We start from the raw sequence: 12,500 nt of genomic DNA on the forward strand, positions 1-12,500 counted from the left end.
TTTAATTATGGCTTTTCAAGATCAGAAGAAGTTCACTGGAGTAAAAGCATAATAGACTGGATCAGTACACATGACTTTCCTGAGATAGCAATGTCATTAACAGACAGCAATGCAGGGGCAGGACTCAATATAAGATCATCATTATGTATGACTGAAATTAACATTGTCAAAGTGAAGATGATGAGTATGATCTAAAGAAGTTTCATATTTTAACTTTTTTTGCAACTTTTATTGTTTTTTTGAGATGTAAACATTTAAGATAGCTTTCAAAACTGCATTCTAGCTATTTTTTCTTTAAAATTATATGGTCACAGCCTACTCCAAATGCTTGAATTCTTCTGAGAAAAGAACTTTAGGATGGACAAAAGCCTGTTGTCAGCATTAACATTTTGACATTGACATTGACATGATGGATTTTTATTTAAAAGTCTTACTCACAGAGGAAGCTTGGTAACAGACTATATTGCCTTGGCCTCACCTCCCAGCTCAGTTAAGTAATTTCCAGGGTGTTCAACGATGTAGGGACCAGGATATTAGTAAAGGGAGGGGCCAAGACTCTAAGAAACCATAGTGACGAAGGAGTAAGGAAGGAAATGGAGTATCAAGTTCTGAGGGACTACAACCTGAGAAATAGAATAATTAGTGTCACTTTCTGATTGGACCAAGTGAAGTTAATAGACTTTACAACAAAATAAATCAGTTCATCTATGAACAGAGAAATAATAGAATTAGTAATTGGCTTCATATAGGCCATGGTAGCATTATGCAAATTTATTTGTATTTTCATTTTCACTGTGGTAGTGGTGCTGCGGTAGCATTGTCGCCTCGCAGTAAGACGTTGTCCTGTTCATTTCCCAGTTAGAGTGTCTTCTGGTTGGAGACATGCGTGAATGGGCATGCCTTCGTTGAAGGTTGTGCGTCAGGGCTGGCAACTCGGCAAGTACAAATCCACTGCTAATCATTAGCGGACCGGAGTTCCGCTGTGGCGACCCCTAACCGGGATAAGCCAAAAGACACAACAACATTTGTATTTTCATTTTCATGAAAATCTCCTCAAAACAGGACCAGTAGCAGCTGCTGTGGAGGAAGAATCAGCTCTATCATTACTGTATTTATCAGAATGCTTAGTTGTCTTGGAAACAGAAATCATTAAATAAACAGCAGAAACCTGCTTTAAGAATCAGGCACTCCATATAAAAGTTTAACAAGATCTTTCAACAAAGCCAGAGTAGAGAGGATGTAAACCTTTTTTCCACAACTGTCAACATCCCTACTATCTTTATCGTTATGGATGGCACTGGTAAAAGGCATGAGTTTAGTAGGCTTATCAGATTTCAGGGAAATGAAAGCAATGTCAGTCAAGGGGTTCTTATACAACAATTTATCGAAGTCTGGAACATTATAAAATCTTAAAGAAACAAAGTTGGCCAGCAAAATTTAGCAGTCGAACATGCAACCCGAAACAAGATAGTGAATGACCAGACTTTTATTATAAAAATGAAAAACAGACCGGTTTCGGCAATGTAATGCCTTCTTCAGTGTTGAACAGACAATCATACAAATCACAATTAAATATACAAATTTATACATAGTGCTAACCAATAAGCACGTGAATGTGCTGTTAATACTCATGAATAATACATGATGTATTGTAAGCTAGCTAACACTATACCAGAGACCATGGCTACTATTTATCTAACAACCCAAACAAATAATTCCAAAACCTAAACAAAGACAGTATGGTTTGGACATTATAAAATCTGTCAGGCTTTTGGAAGGTTGAAGGGCTCATTAAAAACTTGACAAAAGTATCTTGCAAAGCTTCAAGGACAGGGGAGATGGCAAATGGTTTTGGCACCTCTATGCACATCAGGCCATAATATCTTTTTTTGCATGTTTAACACACAATTGTCTTCTCATTGAAAATGCTGCATCATCTTTTGTAATGTTTTTCTGAAAACGTGTTCCTCTTCTTTAGACACATAGTTGGCAGGAAAGTGAATCTGTGAAGTGTACACAAAGGAACCCCCCTTAGAATCTAAATCCTTTTCCTCTTCCTCTGGAAAAGTATCTCTATGTCTGTTCAGAGGAGAGGAAATAAAAATAAATGGCATAAACAAAGAAGTATGGGAGAGCTTGAGAGAGATTAAAGCCTTAAACAGCTCTTGAGAAAATTCATAAAATTCCTTCTGAAGATCCCTGGCAGCAGAGGAGGAAGGAGAGATGTGCTTAGTCTTGTGCTTTTACTTCGAGGGAATAGGAGCTTCCATAAAATGAGGATGTTCTGAGCCTTCATTTATCAAGAGGCAGTCGTCTTATTTCTTGTGGTTGAAGCATCTAAGGGGCTATGCCTTTTCTACCTCTGATTGGGTCACATCATAAAGAGCATCTAATTCATCCAGATGGCCCAAAGATGCATCAAGAGATGCAGTGGAAACGTCCAGGTCTGACTGGACAGCCAAAGCATCACATGTGGTCTTTTAACCGTCTTGGGCTGAAGTGGGATGTCTGGCCAGGAAGAGTCAGCATCCATTTTAGCATGTGCAAGCTCCTTGAACTCTGACTTTCAAGATAGATGTTAAGGGAAGGCAAATGACTCCTGAGGGTCTTAGGGACAAAGGATGGGCAAACAGAACAATTTCTATAATTGTTACTGTCTCCTAGGCAAAAAAAAAAACAAGTAGTATTGTTGTTTCTAAGGTATTTGCTACCCACAATGACATTTTCCCTTCTTAGTTAACATAATAAATGTTTAATTTTAGCCAAAGAAATGAAAAAGAGAAAAATTTTATAACAGGAATACTTACCTACTTTAGGCAAATGGAAACAGCAATGAATGTATATCTGAGAGCCCAACAAAGATCAGAGGTTCAATGTTCAGGCTGGTAGCAAGAATATTCTGTGGTACTTCATGCCCATATTTCTTTATGTACCACATAGCCTTAATGTGCTTTGGACATATTTCATAACAGAAAGATGCCTAGGCTTTGGTATACTGGCTGGATGTATGGGTAGCCCTGGTGATATCCCACTTATCAATAATAGTGCAACAGCGATCCTAGGAAGGACAATATATGATTACATACCTTAGCATTAGATTACAAAGACACTGAACTGACAATATAATGTGAATAGTGTAAGCCTTGGTAGAGTTAATGCAATCAAAAGACATAATATGAAGGCAGATTTCATTAATTACACTAAAAAATATAGGCTTTTATCATGTTTAGTACTGCAGTATTTCTGAACCACAATCAAAGAAATAGAGGCTATTAACATGTCAGTTGCTCATCAGATAGCACTTTCTTCTTGAGTATCAGAAGAGCAGAAAGCTTTGATTTGACTGCTGATTCTTCAGTGCAGCAATTGAGGAAGGGGCACTGTATTCCTGAGTGTGACATCCTTCAGATGAGATGCGAAACCAATGTCCAATCTGCCTGAACTGGTGGTAGCTCATGTGGATGCGAAAGATCCCACAGCACCTATTGCAAAGTGTGGGAGTCTTTCATTTTACACAACATAAACAAAACATTATTTATATATTTACATATTTGCAAGTACCCAAATACACATTCCTATATACCATAATCTTTATTCTTCTTCTGTAATTAACCCCAACTCCTTCTTTCACAACTATAATCTAATTTTTCTCAATATATCAGCCAGAATCCATTTCTCATTAAACACATTTTCATTCAATCTTTCATTCCAAATAATCCATATTACATAAAATAAATTCTTATCTACCCATTTCACATATTCTTTCATTTTATTTTTATAATACCTATAGATAATCATATTATTCATATCCATTTTGTTTACATCAATACTCTCAAAAAAATTTCTTCATACCTTTTCCAGAGTTTAACCAGTCTTTTACATTTCAAAAAAACATGCATTGTTGTCTTTTCCTCCCCACAAAATAAACACACTCTGTCAACTTTCTTTTAATATTGCAAATTCATTTTTACTGGTAACTTATTTATTACCATTCTCCATAGAAAATCCTGACACTATTATCTAAGTACACCACTTTTTCATTACTTTAATGGCTTTTATGACTTTTTCTGTTAAAATGTCCATGAATTTACATAATAATATTGTTTTATTACATTATTATACCACATCCTTCTATTCTTCTCTGTATTAGCAATTTTCATATTCCATGTTAGCATTTTTTCTTGATAATTTTTAATTTCTTCATTTATATAATCTTTACCTTTTTTCTTATTCTCATCTGCCGTTTTTTTGGAATTATATTTAAACATTTTCATTATTAATTTCTCATTCCACTTTAATGCTCTATACAAGTTTAAAGAAGCATAATGAAAAATGGATTTAATAATCCCAGTCCCCTTCATCTATACTCATATACACCACACCTCTTTTCACTGTGCTTAATTTTGAACCCCATATGAAAGAAAACACTAACTGTAAAATTAGTTTTTTTATATTTTTCTAGGATCATACAAATATTTGACTATATGCTATTTTCAATTAAAGCAGAATGCACCACACAAGCCTTTTTCCTGAACACTAGTCCATTAGTCTTCCACATAAGACATATTTCTTTCATTTTTTTATTAAATCCTCCCATTGCCTCATAACTATATCATTTTCCCCAGATTGTATCACTAACAAAGACACTTAATTCATTGAAAAACACACCCTACCAATTTTCACAACAAGATTAACATCACCCAAATCCTTATTTCTATCTTTACCTTTAAACATTCATTCAGACAATAAACACTTTCCTCATCCAAATTTCATTATTAGCAACCACAACTATATCATCTGCATATATCACAACTGCAGTAATAACCACATTTTTTTTGCATCACATATCTAGCATCTTTCATTTTATAAGCTACTTTCCTCACTATCTCATTCATAACTAATGCACACAATATCCCACTCATGGGACAGTCTTGTCTTATGCCACAATTCATGAATATTCCTTTACTCAGCCACCCATGCACTAATGCTCTCACTCTATTATTTTGATATGTTGACATGGATCTACCTTACAAGCTCGACACTTCACAAGATCGACATTTAGAACAACGAGACCACAAGCCCGACGGAGCAGATAACTGACAACTTGTAATCCTGACAGCGAAAACACCGACATGGGAAATGTGTGAGTGCGAATTGGTAAGTATGCGATAGTGAGAGATTTAGGGTTAGGGTGCAGGTAAGTTGAGTGTGCGAAACTGAGGGACTTAGTGTTAGGGTGCGGGTAAGGTAAATGTGCGATAGTGAGGGATTTAGGGTTAGGGTGTGGGTAAGCTAAGTGTGCGATAGTGAGGGACTTGAGGGTTAGGGGCGGATTAAGTGAGTTAGGGTTAGGGTGCGGTAAGGTAAGTATGTGATAGTGAGGGACTTGAGGGTTAGGGGTGGATTAAGTTAGTTAGGGTTAGGGTGCGGGTAAGGTAAGTGTACAATTGTGACGGACCTTAGGGTTAGGGTTTGGGTTAAGGTTAGTGCATAGATAGTTGTGTGTAAGGTGTAGTGTAGGTTTTGTGGTTGTTGGTGTGCTTGTGTTGTGTGTGTGTTGTGTGGAACAGCGAACTTTTTGTTTTGTTAACTGTCGCGATTGTGGTTTGTCGGGCATGTGAACTTTCGTGTTTTTGCGGTTTCGTTCTTGTGGTCTTGTCATTCTAAATGTCGATCTTGTGAAGTGTCGAGCTTGTAAGGTAGATCCGTTGACATACACATTCTCCTAATTCTGTTACCTATTTCATACTTTTCCATAACATCTCACAAAGCATTCTGTCCTAATGTATCAAATGCCTTACTAATATCATCTACCATAAGTTTCACATCTTCTGTTTTACTTAAAATATCATCCACAAATTCTCAAATCACTAACAATAATTTTTGGCATCCCTTCCCTTTTATACCACAGTTACTTTCTTCATTAATGTCCCTCATCCTTCCTTACATTCTCAACTGTATTATTCTCAGAAAAATGTTAAAACCAGTATTATTTAATGTGATGGGTCTCCAATTTTATTTCATTCTTTTCACCGTTCTTTCATATGTATTTTAATATCCCACTTCATAACTCTTCATAAACAAACCCATATTTCAACCATTCAATACAAAATGTTTATAAAACACTCTCTTTGCTATTCCCTTAATTTACTGTACATTTCATACCCTATACCATCTGGTTCTGATACTGAATCAATATTTACTTTCATTGGTACTTCATCCAATTCACTAATATTAATTTATTTTTTTAATTCATCCTTAACCCATTCTTGATTTTTTTACTGTCTATTCTCTCTTATTTCCTTTCTTTTTTGCTCTTATACATAATTTTATATGCTATACTACAAAACACATTATTTGCTCTTGTGCTCTTTTAACCTCTCCTTTTACATTTTTCACTTCTCTCATTATATTAATATCCTCCTTTACCATTTTGCCTAAATACGCAAACACTTCCTCCCTACTCCTTTGTAAATAATATATTCGATTAAACAGTAGTGTCCTCTTTTTTTCTCAATTTCTTCTATATATTTCTTTTTCTATATCACAATATTGTCTTGTATTCATCTATAATCTCTCCAGTGGATTTCTATATACCCTACCATACTCCACTTTCTCTTCCTTTTTTCCATCATCCTGCCATTGAACAAAAATTCATACTTCCTTTTAAATTCAATTCACTATTCAGACTAAATTTTACAAATATCCTTCATGTTTATATGATCCCTCTATAACTGCAATGCTTTCTACTCCCCAAATTCATCTCGTAATTTCTCATTTACTCTTTTTATTCCCTTTCTTACTTTAATATACTCCCTTTCTTCTATCATCTCCATCCATATTGCTACATGATCCGAAAAAAAATTGTATCACCATCTGCTACAACCAAACCTTCCATTAGTACAAAACAATCCATTTCAGATCCAAGTGCCTCTCTTCCATATGCCTATTGAGGTTTATTCCACACAGTTAACTTACCACATTTCATCACTTCTTGTATTTTTTAACATATTTTCCTTTCTTTTTAGCTTTCCCCTTAAATTACAAATAAAGTCATCTGCAATAATAATTTTCATGTTAACCACCACATAATCTAATACTTGATGAAACAGATTCTCTCTTTCCTTGCCATTTGTATATGTAATGCTATAATTATATAAACATACTTCTCCACCTCACATCCAGAACAGATAACCTTCCCATCTTTACCAGTGCTCCATTTAATATTTTGACTTTTTCCATTCCACAAGTTTTCTATTTTCAGTCTTTTTTCACTTGTCAGGAATATTATATCCTCTATAAGAATACTATCTACATCACATTTAGCACACCATTCTAGTATCCCTATCCTTCTTACAATATTAATAATACTAGTCACATTTACTGCAAGAACTCTAAAATGATTACTATTCTTTTTTTTAAGTTTAAGGGAACTATTTTAAATTTTAATTGTCTTATTTTTTATTTTTTTCCACAAGTGAATATTTGTCTGAGTTTATGTACAATTATTCCTTGACCCTCAGAATCATTTTTCACTATTTTCATTAACTGAAACACATCTAAAATTGCTCCTTACTTTCTTTTTAATCTTTGGTGATATGTTTTTTTAAGTATTATGTTCCTCACCCTTACCCTAGCATGTACTGAATGTCATTTCCTAACATCCTTTAAAATCCCTTTACAAACATCTGACTTATCACTTTCAATTTCTTCATGTTCAACACTCAGTACAGTTACATTTATCCTCTGGAAATCTAACATTTTTATCTAAGTCAATTTTATTATTTCATCCTCTTTTTCATTAACACATTTTTATCGCATTCCCCTACTTTCTCATTACTTTTATACATTGCAATACTTCTATCATTATCCTGCTCAGCATTCTATTCCTTATTCTTTTTACAATCAAACCAAGATGCCATTCTTTTTTGCATATTCTACATTCCTGTTTACACTTATTCATCACGTGACCATTTTCTCCACATTGATTGCATCTTATTTTCATACAATCATTTATCAGATTATTGAAATCCCTCCCTAAAAAAAGTTTTCAAATGCTCCATATAGATAATTGTTCTTCTGTAACACTTGGTAAATGTTTTATCACATCCTTTTCATATTTTAAAATAACATCCACTTCCTAGCCCTCATTCCAGATATCCCTTTCATCTTTAACTTTCACAATATCAAAAACTGAATCATGCATAAATGAAAAATGGTTTTTAACATCTTTTAACTCATTTTCATCAGTACAAAATTGAACAAACACTTCTTATAATCAAGCCCCTTTCCTGGAATATATAAATTTATTCCATGGGTAACAGTCATTCTTTTTTTCACAATTAAACAAAAAATTTTCCATTAAGTCTTTAGTTTCAAATGTCAAGTTGCAAAATTTCTCTTTCCCCAAATGAATCAAGGATATAATGTCTTTTGCTTCAAAACTCAAAGTTAACACTAAATTATTGCACGCAAAATATCTGTCTATTGATTACTTCATTCCTTTCTGAACAACAGACCTTTCTTTCTTTTTAATAAAGTTTACATTACCTTTTGCTCTTTCAACTGCATCAGCATATGATTTTCCAGATTGCATCCCACCTGCAACCTTATGTTCGTCCAACTCATGAGTCATTTCCTTTCTGCCCAACTCACTGTCCATTCCAAAACTCTTTTCCATCATATCTGACCATGAAATCTCAGACTCTTCTCCAGAATTACCTTTGTTCAATAATCTAACCAATTTTTCATTAGGTAAATGTCCTGAAGCAATTTCAGTTACAACTTCATCAAAATCCTGAGGTTTAAAGTCAGCTGGATGCTGACTATTTGCACTATCCACTTGCATTTCAACAGTTTTCTGTCCAACTGACAGAACCACACTGCTATCACCCACTGAACAAATTTCTTATCCTTCTATTGCTGCACAGCTTCTCCTAGCTGTCCCTGGACCAAGACTAGAAGCAAAAAGTGCAGCAGCAAAAACATTTACTCTCAAAACAAAAGGAGTAGGGGAAGTTCCTCGATGCCCTGGCCAAATTTCCCCTAGTAGTAGAATTACCACCTTGGCTCTCCCCCTGAAAAGAGGGCACTAGCCTATTGGGACTAACCTGGTCAAAAGAGGATAAATAAATAAAACAAATAAAGTAAATAAAATGTTTAGGACCCCAGTGGTAAAGAGTACAGAGAGTTTTAATGAAGCTGTGTTACATCACCAAAGTGAATGCCAAAACACATTTTTAAATATACTCTGTGCCTGAAGTATTATATGCAGATAATGTGAGCAGAAGTTAAGAGGACACTGACCAGAATAAAAAAACTGAATTATATTATTAGAAGAAGGAATGCTAGCATTGTCAACATTTGAGATGTGACTGTGCATAAATGTGCACAAATTGAGCTGTTAATTCTGATACAGAGAAGCATAATTTCATTGAAAGCAATCTAGGTGAGAACAGCACAGATGCTGCAGTGTATGTATGTGTGTGTGTGTGTGTGTGTGTGTGTGTGTGTGTGTGTGTGTGTGTGTGTGTGTGTGTGTGTGTGTGTGTGTGTGTGTGTGTGTGTATGTGCGCAGGCATGCATATGTGTGCATGTGTGTGCGTGCACATGTGCATTTGTGCATGTGTGCTTGTTTGCATGTGTGTGTTTGTTTATATGTGCCTGTGCATGTTTGTGGAGTTAGATGGTTAGTAAAATGGGCAAGATCCCTGTATTCTTAAGTGGCATAAACAGTGGCTAGCAAGTCATTTCATGGATTTAGGAAAACAAATCACAATGAGGACTTATTTGGGGAAATCAGAGAGGGGAATGTAATGTGTAATTTCTTGAGCTATCAGGTTTGGGGAATAATGCTTTCCAATGATGTGATATCATTTCATACCACATGTAACTTGAGAATATTAAGCTAAGAATAAAGACCAGATCAAATGAAGTGTAGATAAAAAGCTGGGGTTTAACAGCTGTAGACAACAAATCCTTACTCTAGCAAATAGTAAATGTTCACTTGAATGCATATTTGTATTTTAAACATCATTTTGCATAAACCCATGATTTTGAAAGAGAGGTACAGATGGCTAATAGTTTGACTAGTACAGGTAAACATGGTAGAAAAGGCCACAGACTTTCTAATAAAGCATTCAGGAATGTTTACTACTAAAACAGTGAAACCAAAGGCTTCAAGATTTGAGGAGTCTGTCATGAAGTTGCGAGAATGAAGATGAATACCAGTACCTATCCAGTTTTATGCCACAAGTTTGTGTGTCTCTGTAAATGCTCATATATATATATATATATATATATATATATATATATATATATATATATAATTGACACTAATTCTTCAGAATTGATATCACTTATTTCTTTTACTCCTGGAAAACAGACCCCATTCCAGTACCAGGAAGACATCATAATATGTGCTGTCATACATGTTAATTTTTGACATTCCAGTTACTGACTGTGATGCATGAAGTCATGCTGTTAAAGACTGCATGGTCTGGTTATGAAATTAACTGCCTGTCTTGACAAGGCTTCACTTTTATAACAGACATTAAACAGAAATCTCTGAACTATTCTTATCCAGGAAACCTTGAACTGGAGCCAAGACTGACATCCAGAACTAATAACCAAGACATGTTTGATTTATGCATCCCAAAGGGGCCAGGCCAATAACCACTTTAAAGAGAGCGGATCAAATGCTGCAAGTTACTGTTTTAAGTCAAAGACATTTGTACCATGCTTTGACTCTGATGTTCCTCACGTCTCCTTCCTAAAATGTGCAGGGCAATTGTAGTAGCTATTTCCATTTTCATCTGAAGACTTTGATTTGTAAAATAGTACTTTTCTATATTTTATCTAAACGGAATATCCTCCAGATATGAAATTCCAACGTGTCTTACTGCAATCTGATAACCAAATAAGCTTCAACATACAGCATAATAATCATAAAGATGAAAAAAGGAAAAATATTAAAGTGATGAAAATTCTCAATAGATATTTACTGAACGTTCAAGAGAGGATTGTTTCTTTTAAAATAAAGCTTGCTATTTGATTAATATGATTCATTATTAGGAATGAAAGTGAAGTTGCTGCTGATGTATTTTAAACAGGACATTTATTTTATTTTTCTCCCACTGGATGGTATGTACCCTCAGCCAAAGCAAATGACCTGCTTAGTTTCAGTTTGAGACTTAAAGCTAAAAGCATTGGATATTATTGTAACTTTGTAGCATGATTAAGATGTGTCAGCAGAACTCTTTAGTTTTCATCAACTTTAAGTGAATACTAAACAGTGTGCTTATAAAATAACAGGATGTTTATAGTTTATTTGTTTTTCCTTCACATCACAGCTGCCCAGTATGAACTTTAAAGCTTCACAACACATTTCAATACGGTTTATTATCAAAATTTCGAGGTTACTTACCTCGACTATTCACATCCCTGACCCAGAACAACAAAACAGCACCATGCCAATTGCTTAGAATGTTGATTCTTTCAGAGGAAAGAATCGACATTCGATCGCTCACCATCCAGAAAAAAACACCTACCATTAGCGGAAAATTCCCTGCTGTTTTGCAGGGGGCAAGCCCCCCCCCCCCGTACCCCACACCCTCTGCTACTTATATATTCTAACTCCAAGCTTGCACTACAGTGAGGAAAATTTTCCCCAATCCCCACTGTAGTGAGATGCACTTCAAAACACTGACACTCCAAAATGCAAACACAGTCTCCATATCGATGTTTCAAAGTCGATAGGAATTGTGTTCGCAGTTTGGCCTCTCTGACGCTCCATGTTTGTCCTTCTCACTGTTGAGGTAAGCCTCCTTGACATTTTGAGTGTAAACCTTTTAATGCTATGTACGTATGTTGCTTTCATCATCAAACAGTTTATTCAATAATCTGGCTACCAAAATGCTCAATGAAAATCTCATGTCCTTACAGTCCCTTAAAACCAGCAATACCTAAAAATGTTATAGACTATGGGAATACATAAATAAAAAAATATGAAAAGATTAGTGAGGAAATGAAGACTGTGAAACAAAATCATATCAACCTAACTTGTTAATTATTGCTACAGAATGTTTGTTGTTTTATTGTATTACCATAACAAAAGAAATATTTCTTGCTTAAGAGCATGATGCCAAGATTATGTAGAACCTTTGTGTAAAAAATTGAGGTTAAGGGCTTGGGTGATGTTAAGACAAGGACACCTGTGGTATGCCAAAATCACAGAGCAAATTATAACAGGCAAAGTAATAAATCTAATAATTTCAAGAAGTCTCAGATTAAAATGAAGTTATCAGCAGTAAATGACCTGTAGAAAGCTACTAGACAACTAAGTAGCAATCCTCACAATGGCTTTTCATATATCATATAGCTGGAAATAACAACTAAGTTATTTTTTATTTTATCATAATGGATAACATGTTATTATTTATTTATTTATATGATTTTATGTTTGTGTACAACTATATACATCTATACAACACACACACACA

Source organism: Protopterus annectens, chromosome 3.part0 (assembly GCF_019279795.1).
Source record: "Protopterus annectens isolate FY-2018-M chromosome 3.part0, PAN1.0, whole genome shotgun sequence".
NCBI lineage: Eukaryota > Metazoa > Chordata > Ceratodontiformes > Protopteridae > Protopterus > Protopterus annectens.